Raw genomic sequence first — 16,979 nt, 5'->3', positions numbered from 1 at the left:
CTGCCACTGCTCCGGCCCTCCAAGCGTGCCTTCAAAACCACTCCTTTTCCTTTCCTTTCTCCATGCCCAGGTGTTGTCTACAAGGATACAAGCCTTTTGATTTCTGACTGCCTCTCCAGGGCTGGTGGGATGGAGATGCTGAGATGTTACAACCCCAGCATGCTCGAGTTGCCCCCAGGCAACTGGGAGGCACCTAAACCTGGTCCTTGGCAAGAATCTCATGTGATTGATGCTGGCTGGAGAAAGGGGTAGATCCAGCTCCAGGAGCAAGGAATTCACACCCCTTTCTCCTCCTGCAGCCACAGCTGAGCAGCACTTTTGACAGGGAAGCAAGGAGAGATGGCAAAGGGCACCACACTCTCCTCCAGTGGCTCAGGGACCCTACCTGCTGAAATATCTTGGAAACCTTTCCTCCTCCATTGCTGTTAAGGTGGACCAATTCTTGGGTTTTTTTGGTGTTGGGGAGGAATAGGATAAAGATGGAGCCACAGGCGGCATGAAGACTTGTGCATCATTTCCTTAGGAAACCAGGCTAAAAATACAAAGCAGAGTAAACATGAAGTAGGTAGTGTGACACACTGGGGAAGTAAGGACAGAATAGGAGAAGTACCAAAAATAAAAGCAATCTGGAAATAATAAGGGCAGAAGTGACGAGATTCAGCACAGAAATAAGCCCATTTTCTTTAAGCAGATGGGAAGCTGGTGCTGTGTTAGGAAGGTGCCTACTGCTGCAGTCAGAGTGGGCATTGCAGACACAGTGCACCAGCGCTGTGAACCCGGGGGACCTTGGGTGGTCTTGAGCTCTGCATGAGGATGGAGGTCCAAATGCTTTCCTCATCTCACCCTACAGCTTGTCTATGAAATCAGGAACTGCTCTATAAAAATTCTCCCACTGCTGGTGCGGGGATGGTTAGGTTACCCTGTGGGAGAATGGCAGGGAGGGTTTGGTTTTACCACTGAAAGCATTTCATGCACACTGGAGCTAAACAGAATATATTTTAATTTTTATTTCCTTTTACTGGGAATAGGCAAGATTCATCCCACTCGCCGAACCTGGAGAGTGGTCTGTCTACCCCCTTTGTGTTACCTTCCCACAGTGTCAATAGTCCTCTTGGCACCGCCAGACACGTGAGGACCAAGTGGGTCAGAAAAAGGGGAAAAACATCTAAATGCTCCTACGGATTTATTTGTGACAATGGATTTCATTATTACATTATCTCTCTGACTGCCCACCCCCGCCTCCTCCACAAAATGGGCAATCACATCTAAGATCTCAGCAGTAATCACTCTACCAGCTGACAAACACAGCAAAGAAACAGCATTTGTTGAGAGTTAAGAAAGCTTTGCAAACATTGCTGATTAGCTAGATCTCCCAGCTTGCAAATGAAGAGTGAGTTCAACTGGAGGTGATGGGGAAATATCCTGGGAAAAAAAAAAAAAAAAAAAAAAAAAAAAAAGAATAAGCATTATAATCTTTTTTGTTGTTGTGCTCTTTTTTGAGACACAGCGTCAATGCTTGCCTTAAAAGGATTCACCAAGTATAATCTTCACATTTGCACAAAGAACTCTGATTTTGCTTGTCTGAAGCATCAAATGGTGCAGACGTGCCTGGAGGTGATGGAGGCTCAGTGCTGGGCTTCGAGCGCGAGTCTCTGCCGGCACGAGGCACACGCTTCTCCCAGGCAAGCAGCACCTCCTGCACTTCCAGCTGCCTTCCTGTCCTCATGGAGCACACCATGCTAACACCAACAAACTGGTGCTTTTACAAAACAAATCCTAAAACTGCCTGTGGCCATGTGCAGGTCTGGTGCAGCCATGCCACTGGTGTTGTGTCCCACCACAGTGCCTGGGGCCAGGTTCCCCACGGAGGCACTGAGGCACCGGACCTTGCTCCACCAAAGAGCTTACATCTAAGGAGCTTACATCGCCATGTGATGTTGTACCTGGAGCAGGAGTTTAGGTTAAAAAGCAGGCACTGTGCAGGGTCTGGAGACTTCCTGTGCTTCAGTTGGGTCAATTTATTGACTCTTTCCACTTGGTGGCTGCTATTTCCCTGTCCCACCCCTTGCACCATGATTTTTTAACACCCCACTGCATCCCTCTGACTTCTGCTCCCTTGATCCCACATGTCCCTTCACCTCTGGTACCTGGGACTTCCTGAGGTACTGTGTTCTGTGCTGCAAAAAGAGCTAAAATCAGTAAATGTGGGCAGAGACCCCATCCATAGTTCCCTGGACCTCAACAGCTGATGTCTGCAGGGAGATTTAACTTCTTGCATAAGCAATACAACTATCTTTGGCCACGTGTCAGACCTTCTTGTCACCTCCTGCCGTCCCATGTCACCTCCTCTGGGCAGCCCTGCCTGCCAACACAGCAGACTTGCTTATGCCTCATGCAGCACCTTCCCTTGGGTGCTTCTCTAAGCAGTGGAATGAAAATGGGGGGAATCTCCAAGCTTATGATTCTTGAGCACTTAATGATGCTGGACACTTCACAAACTCCTTAGCAGGGTTATGGGGGAGAGTCTGTTTCTTTGTGAATGGGGTATCTGTTGTTATGGGTATCTGCTCAAACCACAAATCCATCCTAAAGTGTATTCCACCACAGGAAGTCAGTATAACTGAGATGGGAATGGGTTGATTTCCAGCTGACCTAATAGTGACTGTCCTTTCAGAAGTAATGAAGAAAAGATAAAATTTTCACTGACAGACCAAGTCAAAATTGTCTGGCCCAGGAAGTACATTGAGGACTAAGGCTTTATGATGAGAACATAGAATCATAGAATGGCTTTAACTGGAAAGGACCTTAAAGAGCATCTAGTACCAAGCCCCCTGCCATGGACAGGGACACCTTCCACTAGGCCAAGTTGCTCAGAGTCCCGTCCAACCTGGCCTTGAACACTTCCAGGGAGGAGACAGCTACAACTTGTCCAGGCAGCCTCTTCCATTGTCTTACCACCCTCACAGGAAAGAATTTCTTCCTTATATCTAATCTAAATCTACCCTCTTTCAGTTTAAAGTCATTACTCCTCATCCTATCCCTACATTCCCTGATAAAGAGTTCCTCCCCACCTTCCCTGTAGCTCCCTTTAAGTCCTGGAAGGCCACTATAAGGTCTCCCTGGAGTCTTCTCCAGGCTGAATAACCCCAACTCTCTCAGCCCATCCTCATAAGAGAGGTGTTCCAGCCCAATGATCATCCTCATGGCCCTCCTCTGGACCTGCTGCAACAGATCCATGTCTTTCATACACTGGGAACCCCAGAGCCGGACACAATACTCCAGGTGGGGTCTCATGAGCACAGAGCAGAGGGGCAGAATCCCCTCCCTCAACCTGCTGGCCACACTTCTCTTGATGCAGCCCGGGACACAGTTGGCTTTCTGGGCTGTGAGCACACAGTACCAGCTCACAGTCAGTTTTCCATCCTCTACTACCCCCACGTCGCTCTCTAAAAGGTGGCTCTCAATCCACTCATCACTCAACACATATGTGGTTGGGATTGTCCTGACCCATGTGCAGGACCTTGCCCTTGGCCCTGTTGAACTTCATGAGGTTCACACATGTCCACCTCTCAAGCCTGTCAAGGTCCCTCTGGATGGCATCCCTTCCCTCCAGCATGTTGGCTGCATCACACAGCTTGGTGTCATCAGCAAACTTCCTTACATGCACTCAATCCCACTGTCCATGTTGCCAACAAAGGTATTGAACAGCACTGGTCCCAGTAATGACCCCTGAGGAACACCACTCATCACTGCTCTCCACTTGGACATCAAGACATTGACTTCGACACTTTGAGTGCAACCATCTAGCCAATTCCTTATCCACTGAGTAGTCCATCCATCAAATACATGTCTCTCCAATTTAGAGACAAGGATGTCATGCTGGACAGTGTCAAATTCTCTGCACAAGTCCAGTTAGATGATGTCAGTTGCTCGTCCCTTATCCACAACGCTGTAACCCTGTCAGAGAAAGCCACCAAATTTGTCAGGCACAATTTTCCCTTAGTGAAACCATGTTGGCTGCCACCAATCACCTCATTTTCCATGTGCCCTAGCATAGTTTCCAGGAGGATCTGCTCCATGATCTTGCCGGGAACAGAGATGAGACTGATTGGCCTGTAGTTCCCCAGGTCTTCCTTTTTTCCCTTTTTAAAAATGGGACTTATATTCCCCTTTTCCCAGTCAGCAGGAACTTTGTCAGACTGCCATGACTTCTCAAATATGACAGATAGTGTCTTAGCCACTTCATCCATCAGTTCTGTCTGGACCCACAGATGCATCTCATCAGGTCCCATGGACTTGTGAACCTTCAGGTTCCTTAGATTGTCTTGAACCTGATCTCCCTCAGAGGGCAGTTCTTCATTCTCCCAGTCCCTGCCTTTGCCTTCTGTGTCTTGTGCAGTGTGGCTGGAGCACTTGCCGATGAAGACTGAGGCAAAAAAGTTGTTGAGTACCTCAACCTTCTCCACACCCCAGGTAACCAAGTCTCTCATTTACTTCTGGAGAGAGACCACATTTTCCCTAGTCTTCCCTTTATCACTGATGTACCTATAGAAGCTTTTGTTGCCCTTTGACATCCCTGGACAGATTTAGTTCTGTCAGGGCTTTGGCCTTCCTAATCTGATCCCTGGCATCTCGGACAATTTCTCTGTATTACTCCCAGGCTACCTGTCCTTGCTTCCACCTTCTTTAGGCTTCCTTTTTTGTGTTTGAACTTGTCCAGGAACTCTTTTTTCATCCATTAAGGCCTCCTGATGTTCTTACCTGACTTTTTCTTTGTCAGAGTGCTTTGCTCCCAAGCTTGGAGGAGGTGATCCTTGAATATTAACCAGCTTTATTGGGACCTTCTTCCCTCCCGGACTTTATCCCGTTAGTCTATCACTTGGATCCCTGAAGAGGCCAAAGTCCACTCTCCTGAAGTCCAGGGTAGCGAGATTACTGCATGCCCTCCTTGCTGCCCTAAGAATCTTGAATTCTACCATTTCATGGTCACTACAGCCACGGCTGCCCTCAAGCTTCACACTCCCCACAAACCCCTCTTTCTTGGTGAGAACAATGTCCGGCATAGCACCTCACCTTGTTGGCTCCTCTACAGTTGGAGAAGGAAGTTACCATCAACGCATTCCAGGATCCTCTTGGTTTGCTTATGCCCTGCTGTGTTGTCCTGAGCCACAGACAGCAGCTGGTGGCAGTTTTCAGTGGCATCATTCATACTCCCACAGATCAAGGGCTTCCCAAACTTCTGTTGGATAACTGAATGATAAATGAGGAAGTTTGTTGAACATGTGCTACCACTTTCCCAAATTATTTCCAAGCAGGGTGTGCTGTCCAAAGGAAGTAGAAGTGAAGGGGGTGATGTGCCTTTGGAAGAAGCCCTTGAGTTGCTCTTTTTTGACCTCTGTTGAAAATCTTTATTTCTGGTGCTCCAGGGAAGTTGCAGCTCTGGCGCTGAGAGTTGGTGGGACCAAGCTGGCTCTCCTTGAGAGGTTCATTCACATACCCTCCAATTCGATGCACACTGGCATCTCTGCTGGAGCACATGTGCATGTGGAAAACAGTCCCACATAGCTGAGGGGTTCATAAGAGCATTTTCAGCAGAGAAACATCAGCTACTTCCCCTGTTGTACAGACCAAAGAGTGAAGCAGGGAGATACAGAAGCAATCTGCTCGTTCTCAAATGGTTGAGATAGTATCAAAATAGCCCCTTCTATCATGAAGAAGTCTGTATCTCTAAACTTAGACACGTGGGAGGAGGCTGAGGGGAGAGCAGCTATGCTGCTACTGAGTACACCCATGGATTGGGGCACGAGGCAGATGAGAAGGGGACCGGATGAAGGACAGATTTAGCTGTTTTCCAGCTCATGCCAAGGTGCCAGCATGCTCTCTTTCAGGGGTCTGCATGGTGAAAGGGCTGATCATCTGCAAGGGGCTATGGCCCTTTGTGATACCCCCACTTCTCAGAGCAGGGTGGGTGCTGGACTGCATGGTTAATGATCCTCAGTGTCAAAGTGATGAAGGAGTCACAGGACCTGAGCGTACCTGTGAGAACTTTGGGTGATCCCAAATCTCTGTTGGGCCCAGGATTGTCATGAGACCACCCTGTCCCAAAACATTAAATTCATTTGGGAGAGAATGTCAAAAAGGGAGACCGTTTTCTCTAGCGTGTTGAAGGTTTTGATGATGCCATGCACACTGCTATTCAGCTGAGCAGAACCATCACTTTTCCTGTGATTCCCTGTGTGTCTCTGTCCTCCACTTGGTCTTGACACATGCACCAACCCTCTGAGGATGGACATACACTTATTTTCCACACAGCACCCAACACAAGAGTATCCATGCTCGTGACCAAATACTCTGGAAAAAATAACTCTCACATCTTTCGCAGAGTGGAGGTCACAAGAATTTTATTTCAGGTCTTTAAATATAAGGCTGCCAACAACATTAAGAATTCAGAAGACTATTTTATGAATTTATCCTCTACTCCTTCAAAAAATGTCCTTCTACACATCATATTCCCCGTTGAAACAAATGGTCAGCAGCAATAAGATTTTTTACTGAAGCAGCAAAACTCCACACAAGGTCAGAACAATATCTGTGTTATTTACTCCAGCATGAGTTATGATCTGCCTACTGCATACAACTTTTTTTGTGTTTCCCATTGATGCAGATCAAAAGCCTGTATTGTCTTTTTGCTGATTGTGTGCTTCACTCACTCATTACACTAGGATTCATTTATTCTTTTTTATACGTGTGTATATTTCAGTGTCACAAAAGAACCCATTTTGGAGTAAAAGATCTGACACTGTTGGTGGCTGAGCACTCTGGTCTGTGCAGTCCTGCTCCTGTACTGTGCAGTAAGCGTATTTCAGTGGAAAATAAATGACTCTATCATTTCATATCCATGAAATGAAAGTAGCAGGTCTGGGAGGTTTATTAGTCCATAGGCTTTTAAAAACGCTTAATCCCTGGCCATAGACTGAAAACTGGGGAGAGGAAGCAGCAGGACCTCAGCAGGCACTGGGAGGAATGGTGACAATGAGAGAGTCTGAAGCAAAGTCCCATCTGAGACAGGGGGCATGGCGTGTCCAAGCCCATGCACTGGTGGTCACTGTGCTACAGCTGATGCAGGTGCCACTACACACGAGACCTATTCTCATTGCTTTGTACCTCTTTCTCCACCCAGGAGCTCCTGGGCAGCCTAAGGGAGGAGCGGGGAGGCTGGGAGACCTCGGGGGCAGATGGCAGCGATGCAGGGACAGGGTGGAAGGCACAGCACTGAGCCCAGCAGCTTCTGCCCGGGCACAGGCAATTGGGCAAACAGCTCCGGGGGACATCTCTGCTGACAGGGTAGTACAACACACGGACCACTGCTCCTGCAGCCAACAAAGCCTTAACAGGGAAATTTCCCAAGGTGTGACAGTGATGGGGCTGCCCAGCTCCCATTGGAAGTAAACTGATCCTTCTGGCACGGGATGTCTGTGGCAGTTTCTTGAGAGAGTTTTTCAGTTTGAGGGATTAATTTCCTAATTATGTAATTTTCTATTACATTATTTCAACAAGGCTCTGAACATGTACTCAAAGTAAAGGCAGGCTCACATTCAGTAGGGTGAGCTGATGCAAAGCCGTGCTTTGGTTCCATATGCCCCAGCCTGCTTCAGACCTCTCCTATCTTAAACAAGTTGAATAACCGAGTGTTTTATGTGCAGCATGACTCAGTACTGCAGGTCTCTCTCAAAGAAACCTCATCAGAGCAGTCCAGAGCACCTGCAATGCTAAAGAGCAGAAGCAGCAGTGGTTTTACATCATCAAAGCACTAAGGGACATCATCTGCAGGTGCTTACCAGTCTAACCTATCCTGCAGAGAGTTCTTTTAATTCACCATCCACTCACCCCCAAGCACAGACCTTCTGACTTTCTCCCCCCAACCTCCATCTTGACAACACAGACCGCATAAGTAATACTGCTTTTTGCCCATTATTCATTTCAACTGGCCTAGAAATCCATCAAATGGCCTAAGCATCTATCTGCGTTTTTATCAGAACACAAAAAATATTTCCCACTGGTAAAATTAATCAGTCTCCAATTGTCTGGTTACAGACAAAGATTTTTGGAAACTATTAGTAAGATAAATACTACCAGGATAGGTAGTGTTATGCAAAATTTTAACTTTTTACATATGGGTGAAAGAACAAATGCTACCAGTAACAGTGGCAGCTGGGTATCCCTGGCAGTGAGAGCCAGCAGGGGTTTTTTACTGACATAATGATTAAATCAACCAAAAGCAATGCTACTTTTGCCTTTTTCTTGCTAAATAATCACAAAAATCATAGTCCATAAATGCATCCTTGGATAGAGTAAAAACAAATAGGCCTTGTTTGAACTACATCTGAAAGTAAATAAAAATAAAGGTAACAGAAAATTTGCAATTTCAAAAGAGCAAACTAATTTCAAAGGAAACTAATGAAGTTAGCTCAAGGACTTGAACATCAATGAAGCTTGAAATTTCTTTACATAAAAGGTGCAAGATGATTCACTAGAGCACAGAAAGGATAAATGGGGAATTTACAAGAAAAAAAGTTGATATAGACATTGCAGAGGTCATTAAAACAAATAGGCAAGTTCTTCAAATGAAAACATAATTGAAATAAATGGACCTGTGTGCAAGAAATATTCAAGGTATGTAATGAAATTAATACTTTGCTATAGTTTAAAAAATAATAATGTTGAATGAAGGAGGAAAAAAAGGTAACACAAGAATGTTGGAACAGAAATGATCACAGCTGATCTAGAAAAAAAGCTTTAAAAATCTAGCAGGTACTCAAAATCTATGGTGCATTCCCTATATCTAAAGGCAGGAAGAGCCAGCATATGAAACTGCAGGGGCAGAGCAAAGGAGCCTTGTAAATTAGTCAAGCTGGAAGTAAAAGCAAATGCCGTACCATACTCAAGAAGGAAAAGCAAAGTAATAAATGCAACTGAAATCTGCTTGCTTCACAGTAATAGTATATTAGCCAGGACAATAAACTGCATGGAAAGAATCATTAAAAAATGGAATATGGAAAATGGCTTAAAAACCATTAAAATTTGTAAAAGGCATACCAGATGAACTTGATCTCTTTCTCTGATGCACCTACTTTCTACACAAGGATCTGCAGTAGGTCTACTATTTGGTATGATACCACAAGAGAATTCACTATTTGAACTGGGAAAAAGGGGGATTACACGAAGAATAGTAAAGTGGGGATAGAGCTGATGAAAGAGGAGATAGCAGAAGGTAGTCCTGTAAGATGCAAGATCTGCAGTGAGGAAGGTCATTAGAAGGGTTCCTCAGAGAGGAGCCTTTGAACTGTTCTTACTGAACATTTCATTAATAATCTCAAAAAAAGTGAAGGAAAGTGTTGATGAAATACCCCAATGTCACAATGTCAGAGGGGAGTGTTGATAAATAGGAGGAGATGAGTATCATTCAGGGAGATTTAAATCACCATGAGAACAGGAGCAAGAGAGGCAGAAATGTGATTATACAGCATTCAGGGTCTTAGAGAAAGGAAGGATCTTTGCAGACTTCTACAAATTTCTCTGAATCAGTTGAAAATCATATACTAGGAGAAAAACGGGTATACTAACCAACTGGAATAGGTTGTAAATATAACAAGGCTATGAATAACAGAATAAGACTAGGATGCTACTGCTACGGCTCTTACAGTAGAAAGGGGAAGGTATTAATGTCATCTGGGAAACAGTGCAGACTTCTGGCAAGTCACGTTCAAGAAAATTAAATCGAATATGTGGAGATGTAGAGGAAGGCTGCTGGGAAGCAGAAAGGAATGGAGACCCTTTTTTATAAGATGAGACCAAAAATGTAATCTTATTCAGCCCGACTACCAGTACAAAAAATCTCTATAGATTCACTTGAGGTAAACATGGGATGGGGGCAAAAAGATCTACTGAATTTAAAGGAGAACACTGGCATAAGAACAAATGGGAATAAAGTAACCACAGAGATGGAAATGAGGTTCCTCCTCAGGCATAAAGTTTTGGAACAGCCTCCCAGGAGAAGGACTGAGTTCAAAACCACAACGGCTTTCAAGATGGACTTAGTCCAGTCTCTGAAAGAGGTTAGATGACATGGTTGCTCCTGATAGCAGTGGGAAGGCAGATGTTAGATTTGGTGAGCCAGAAACCCTACACTGCTACTGCAGAACTTGTTGGCAATGCAACAGTTACAGCAATAACAGCCCTGTTTCAGCAAAGCATAGCTGTGCCCCCCATAGCAATGGGGTGCATGGGTAAAGAGCTTTACTGACTGTATGTGTCAACACAGTAAATGTGCTCCTCTGTGTCTGTCATCTCTGATTGTGCACAGTAGGGTGATTTTAACTTTATGTTTCTTGCAAAAAGCTTCTTGCAAAAATTTATTCCCAATAACTGTCAAAAAGTGTTGCAAAAAACAGTGTCAAGAGCTGGCTGAGTGGTTCTTTCCCAAAATTCAGGTGATCAAAAATGTCATTGTAAAGGTGAGGCAAAATAAGTATAATTAGACGTAAAACAGGATCACAAGCATTACTGATACAGATTTAGCTGGGCAGGTAAATTATAACACAGGCATTTTACAACTGAATTAATGCTGTGGGCTGGGGGTCCTTGTTCACAGAAGTAGTGATGGGACTTTATAAACAGGGGCTCTCAGCACAGCACTCCTTTTCACATCACCCTCCTAAGAGAACTACCACTAAGAGCAGTTCAGACAAGAAAACATCTCTGCTAGTTTGGCTCTACTGACACTGGGAATACAATGTAAAGCACTGACCTTGTGTAACAGTAAGGTTTGATTCAGGTTAAAGACACATAAATGTGTAAAACATAAAGACAAGTTAGTGCCTACATCTTGTCAACTGAGAAGCTCTCCAGACTATACTTAGCTCACCAGTTCAGTTATCATTTGACTTGGGAATCTGTTTGCTGCCCACATGCTGATGGGAAGTACCTGCTGAGATACCCAAGCATAGCTGAGGCATCACATCGTACCAGAAAACACCGGCAAGTAGAGGCCTACTGGAAGAGGGTTGTTTTCTGGAGTAGCTCATAGCAGCTACTCAGAACACTTCAGCTGTCTGTGTGTGGGCCACTGACTTGAACCCTCATCTCCACCAGCTACAACAGGAGCTTAGAGACCCACTTTGTATATAGGAACCTTCACTTAACTGTCTTCACCTAAACTGAGTTGTCCAACAATCTGAATCTGACACCTACCCAAAATATCACCGTGCAGAGCAGAGAAAGACAGATACTTGCCCATGGGCTTTGGAGAGAGAATTAAAGCTTACAAAAGTGCATATGGCTAGAAGACAACCCTTAATTAAGATGGTTAGACCTGTTAAGATAGGTTTGATAATATTCAGAGATGGACTGAGCCCACAGATTAAAGAGGTTTAAATGCAAACAGAAGTAAAAATCATTAAATTCCTAGCAATCAGGTTTTATCATACTTAACTCAGTGGTCCCAGCTCTCACAACTTTAACATGATTATCCCTGAATTCCTGTTACACAAGTCCCAACAACCTGAGTCTTGGGAATCAGCTCCTGAGAGCGTCAGCTTCTGTTTTTAACAATTACAAGGGAAAAGCTTGAAAATGTGACTTGAGCATATGCCAAAGATTTAGAATCAAAAAGTAAATAAAATGAATGCCAAATTTTAATGCTTGTTTTTATAAAAAACCTAAAACACTCTCTATTTTAAAGCTAATCTCATGACTTTGGAGGCCTGGCTCATTATTCCTGAAAGCTTGATATTGGCAACTCTGTTAACGCAGACACTCTTTCAACAGGATTTGTGGAAGTAGACTGAAAGAGCTACAGTGTTCTGGAATAATGGGTCCCAGAGGAAAACCCAAGGAATGCTTATGCTCTGTAGAAAAGCTGGTAAATGGATAATGCTTGATCTCCTTCTTTGCAGATTAAAATAACAGAGGAGGGACAACAAACAATATCGGGAAGATGTAGCTAGACATGTGAGATACAGATTGTAAGTAAACAGTAAACAGGGTAGCTGTCTTTGGAGCAAGCAGTTCAGCGTACTCATACCATGCAGGTGGAGAGGCAACACTGATGGCTGCTGGTGTCCCAAGGGAGTGGGCATTGGCGAGGACGTGTGTGGAGCTGGGATGCAAGCAGGAAGCCATTGGCAATGAAGCACCCTTCCTTGTTTTACCTGCAAGCCTGGGTTTGACATGGTCAGAGTCAAGACAGAGACCACCAGACATGTAGAAAGTTGTGTTCACATCAATCTCCACTTTCTCTTTCCTTTGCCAGGCAGCTCTGTGGATCTCAAGGTGCTTATGAAGACCATATGCCTCCAGAAGGGATTTCTGTTTTGGGCGTGTTATCACAGGAACTCCACAGAGACTGTACAAACCTCTGAAACAAATTCTTTTCCAGCTCAGAAGGTAGCTCTAAGACCTGTCATGGGTCGACGGACATATTCAGTCTGTTGGGTCATATGGAGCCCCAGCACTTGGCCAAGGAATGGCCCCCTCTCAGGACTCCTTTTAAGCCTAACGCCCCTTGATGTAGCTTGTCCCTACCAACCACTTTCTTCTGCTCTGAAAGCCCACGTACCAGATGCTGCTTGTCATCTGCTAACCAGCTGCAGAGCATATGGAGCCACAGAGCAAGAGAGAGGCTCCATCCCTGCACTGCAAATGCGAGAGACACAGCCCCTCTGAGAGAGTCAGTGTGGGGGGAGACGACAGCACGAGTCTCGCACCGAGTGCATGAGATTGCATGGATTTAGTCATTGACTAGCTGGAGCTGACTGCAGCCACTGCAAACAGGGAGAGGCTCAGGAGCCCATCTCCAGCCCCCATGAGCACCCTGGGTTGCTTACTGTGGATCAGACGGGGATTTGTTGCTTGGAGCAGTCAAGCCACAGCACATAGCAATAAGCCTTCTCAACATGTTTGCGTGAAGGACGAACCTGACACTTCTGAGTTTGTAGCTGAGCACTAAATGGAAAACAGAGACTGGGGAAGGGTTGGTGTTTTTTTTTTCCACCTCTGGTTTTGTGGGGGAGAAAACTGTAAAATTTTGCTCAAAAGCAGTTTTCTGCCTGCAAACGGGATTTATTTTTATGAGATTTATTTTTAATTCCATCCAGATGTTTATTTATAAAATAATTTAGGACTTATATCCAAACAGACATCAAAGAAACCTTCTGGGAGTAGCACTGTCAGTAGCAAAGGGTTTTAATGATCCATGAGGCGAGTGAATGGATTTGAGGAGTGTCAGAGTGCCTTGGGGGAGCGCATGCATGGATCCAATTAGGAACCCATTCCGAGGTCACTCAGACACGGCAGGAAAGATGCCTCCTTTGGGAGCAGGATGCCAACTATTACGCACAGTGTGATGTGGGGTATTGCAGAGCACATGTGCTTTCCCAAAGACAGTAGCAGAAGATCTTCTGTCTTAAAGAGTGCCATGTAAGCTACCCACCATGGCAATTGCCTTGGGTCATTCCCAATCCTTGGAGGAGGGTACATCCCACACAGGGCTCACAGGGCACAGCTGCTGCCCCAAGAGGCTGAAGTACCCATTCTGTTTTGCCAGACCTGGGGAGTGGGCTGCTGCCAGAGACCCATACCAACACAGAGCCAAGTCTGTGTCCTGCTGGGGGGAGCTGGAAGGGGATGGATCCTCCCAAGTCTGTCCCATGATGTCTTTAATTCTGTTTCATACAACCTGTATATCCCACCTCTCCTTGTAGGAGGTGACATCTGTTGCTGTCCCCCAGCCTGAAGATAGATGGACAAATCCTGTTATCCCTGTGCAAATTTAGTAAATACTGATGTGTCACCTTAGTATTTACCCACTCCATCTCCACACAAAAATGTGCAATGGTTTGCTTGCTGGTTTTTTGTTTGTTTGTTCTTGGGTTTTGTTGTTTTTTTGTTTGGTTGGTTGGTTTAGTGTTTGGGTTTTTTGTTTGTTTGGGTTTTTTTTTTGTTTTTTGTTTTTTGGTTTTTTTTTAATGTTTAGTTACACTTTTTAAATGTTGTGTCTTTCTAAAATTGGTTTCTATCAAGCAGTGGTACACAGGTCTTTGTATCCTCAGTAAGGTAAGTCAAGGTAAGTATTGGTAAGTCAATATAAACTTAGTTGCACAAGGTGTCTACTCCAGTTTAACAACATACCATTAAAAAGATCTTTTATCAAATTTTTGCAGATTTGCTTGTTAGTGTCTCTTTTATTGGCATCAGATTGACTGAGTAAAAAGTGTACACTGGTGTTCAAGTCAGAGGCTTCCATTCGGATTTGTGCCTCTGTAACTAAGACATCATTTTTTTGCCGCAAAATCAAGCTCAGCATTGAGGATCTTCTCTGTCCTCCAGCACCGAGCCCCATGGTATGGAGTAGGCATATTACAGGAATGGACCAGATTCATCACGAGTGGGATCCCCTTTTCTGTGAGAGGGATGCAGGCGGAGGAAGCATCGCTTGTAAGAGAAACAGGGGACACCCCAGGGTGGAGCAGAACCCCTTGGCAGCACTGCGTTTTCCTCTGACCACCTGCCTGCTCCAGGGCAGCACCAAGCAGCACAGTGCAGCATGGCCAAACGTGACAGCTTCCAGGATGGGGTCTCCGCTGCTGGGGGATGAGGACCTGCCCTGTGCCATGCGCCCACAGGCATGGCCAAGGAGCTGGCTCCTGGTGGCTTGTCTTGCCTGCATGGTGCTGCAGGAGAGTGGACAAGCTGGCTGGGCCTTCGTAGATAAACCTCTCCTGCCTGGCTGGCCCTGCACCTGAGGGGGAAAAACATAGTTTGGGAGAACATACCGCTTTTGAAATGGGGCTGCTGGCAGGCCTGTGTGCTGCAGTGCTGAGAGCAGCAGCAGGAAGTGTGGTTGCATGTGAAAACAAGAAGATTTGAAACAGTATTCACTCCAAGGGATTACACAAATAATACCCCAGTGACAATGGATCTATTTACTCAGTTGACACTATGAAGAAAGCATCTCCTTTTATCTACTTATGGTGGTTAGCGGGTTCGTCTCTCTACAGCCTCTGTTGCTACTTGCTACTTCCCTTGATGCTTCTCTCCGGTACTTTTGTTCCAGCTTTCCTTAAAAAGCTTTTTATTTGGGGAGGGTGTAAGCTTCCTGAAAGAGAAGGGCAGCTTCAAAGGCACATAATGAGCAGCTTCACAGATGCCTGAACCTGTGCACATTTATAGCCAATGACCTATTGGCCAACAAAAGGGTTCTCCTTCAGCTCACCTTACACAAAGTTGAACATATCACTGAGAATTAGTAATATGGGAAGAGCTTGTGGTATCTTCCCATCAACAATTGTCTCCCCCCTGCTCTGGTGTCTGAGATGGCCATGCCAGCTATGATGATTACTCAGAAGGCTTCTGCAATAGCTTCTTCTACAGTGAAACAAACAGCATCATGCAAGACCATGCAAAGGGGGATGAATTCATGTGCTCAGCATATGGGGCACAGGCAGGAGTGTTTGAGCATACTGTAGGAATGGGACTGAGGTGTAAGGCTGCAGCTGAGCCGTGTGCTTGCAGCAACCTGGGTCCCTGCAAGAGACGCTTCCCTGGGTTGCAGTGCAGAGCCATAACATCCCCCTGTGCTGCCAGACCCAGACAGCTGCAGCTCACCCGAGCTGGCTGCCTGGGTGCAGGACCCTGCGCCAGGGCTGAGGCACAGATGGCTGCAGCAGGGACCATGACCCTGGGAGCCTGCTGTTCAGCCTTCTGTGAGATGTGAAAGCAAAACTGAGGGTGGATCTTCCTCGAAGGGCTGAATTGTCCAGGGCACAGGCTTCTCCACATCTTCAGGAGAAGGTATTTTTGCTTGTTTTGTTTGCACACATCTATACTTGTCCCTCCCCATAGGTCTCATATTGCCCATGGTACCGCACAGAGGCAAGCTGTATAACGGTGTACAAGAGATCATGGTTTAGGCTTCAAGATTCACACTTGAGGGACCACTGCACAGTTCATAGGTCTTCCACAAGCACCTTGTGACAGTGTTTATGAAGGAGCTATCAGACTGCCCAAGGCATCCAAGCTGCAAATAACCCTCACAAAAAACATCAGACTAGAGCACCTCCCTTTCTTCAGGTGTGGTACAAGGTACACAGATCTGGCAGCCCTTAGAGTAGGTTGGTATAAATTATCCCATCATCTTTTCAAAATGTGGACACCACTGAACTGTGCAGACACTGTGGCCGTGTCTGCTCAACCTCTAAGGTCTACACCAGGTAACTAACCCCAATCACTGACTGGTTGGTGTGTCCAGGTTTGCATCTATACTCCCTGGACCAAACTGTCCTATTCGCAGAGAAAGAGCTAGTTTGGTGTCCGTGCAGCTCGGATGGGACCAGAAGCAAAGAATGACTTTTATGGTATGATCCACTGCAACATTTGCCAATTCAAAGCCACCAAAACAGCCATAAGGCAGCAGAAACTTTTGGTCACTGCATGCCTAGGCAATATGAGTAGGATTTCTTATACTAAATTTAAACCATCTAAACACTAACGATCAAGACTAGACTAGTAATTTTGGGTTCCTCTATAGATAATTTGTGGTTATCTTCAGAGAGCTGTTTAGGTAGGCTCTGAGACATCTAGACTGAATTGTCCTTTCAAGGTGCCTTTCTCCATTGCCTAGAGTGGAAGCCTAAAATTCTTATAAATCTTAGACCAGGCTGCTAATTTTTAAATAGCCAAAGGTAGATAAAACAAGTTCCAGTGACTTTCAATAGCGTCTGTTAGAGCCCAATGAAAGGGAAAAAGTTCAACTGTCCACTCACTGAAACACATAGTCTCTCTTGTGCAGTTAATTTTGTCTGTCTGAGGTTAAAGACAACCTCTTTGCAATTGGCTTTCTTGTTGCAGTCAGCTTTCTTGTTGCAATCATCTCCCATTATATTAAAAGGCCCATTTCTGGAAGCTTTTTTATGCTTTATTGT

This window comes from Tyto alba, unplaced genomic scaffold, assembly GCF_018691265.1.
Source record: "Tyto alba isolate M040663 unplaced genomic scaffold, T.alba_DEE_v4.0 Super-Scaffold_2, whole genome shotgun sequence".
Lineage (NCBI taxonomy): Eukaryota > Metazoa > Chordata > Aves > Strigiformes > Tytonidae > Tyto > Tyto alba.
This window is presented reverse-complemented; position numbering follows the sequence as displayed.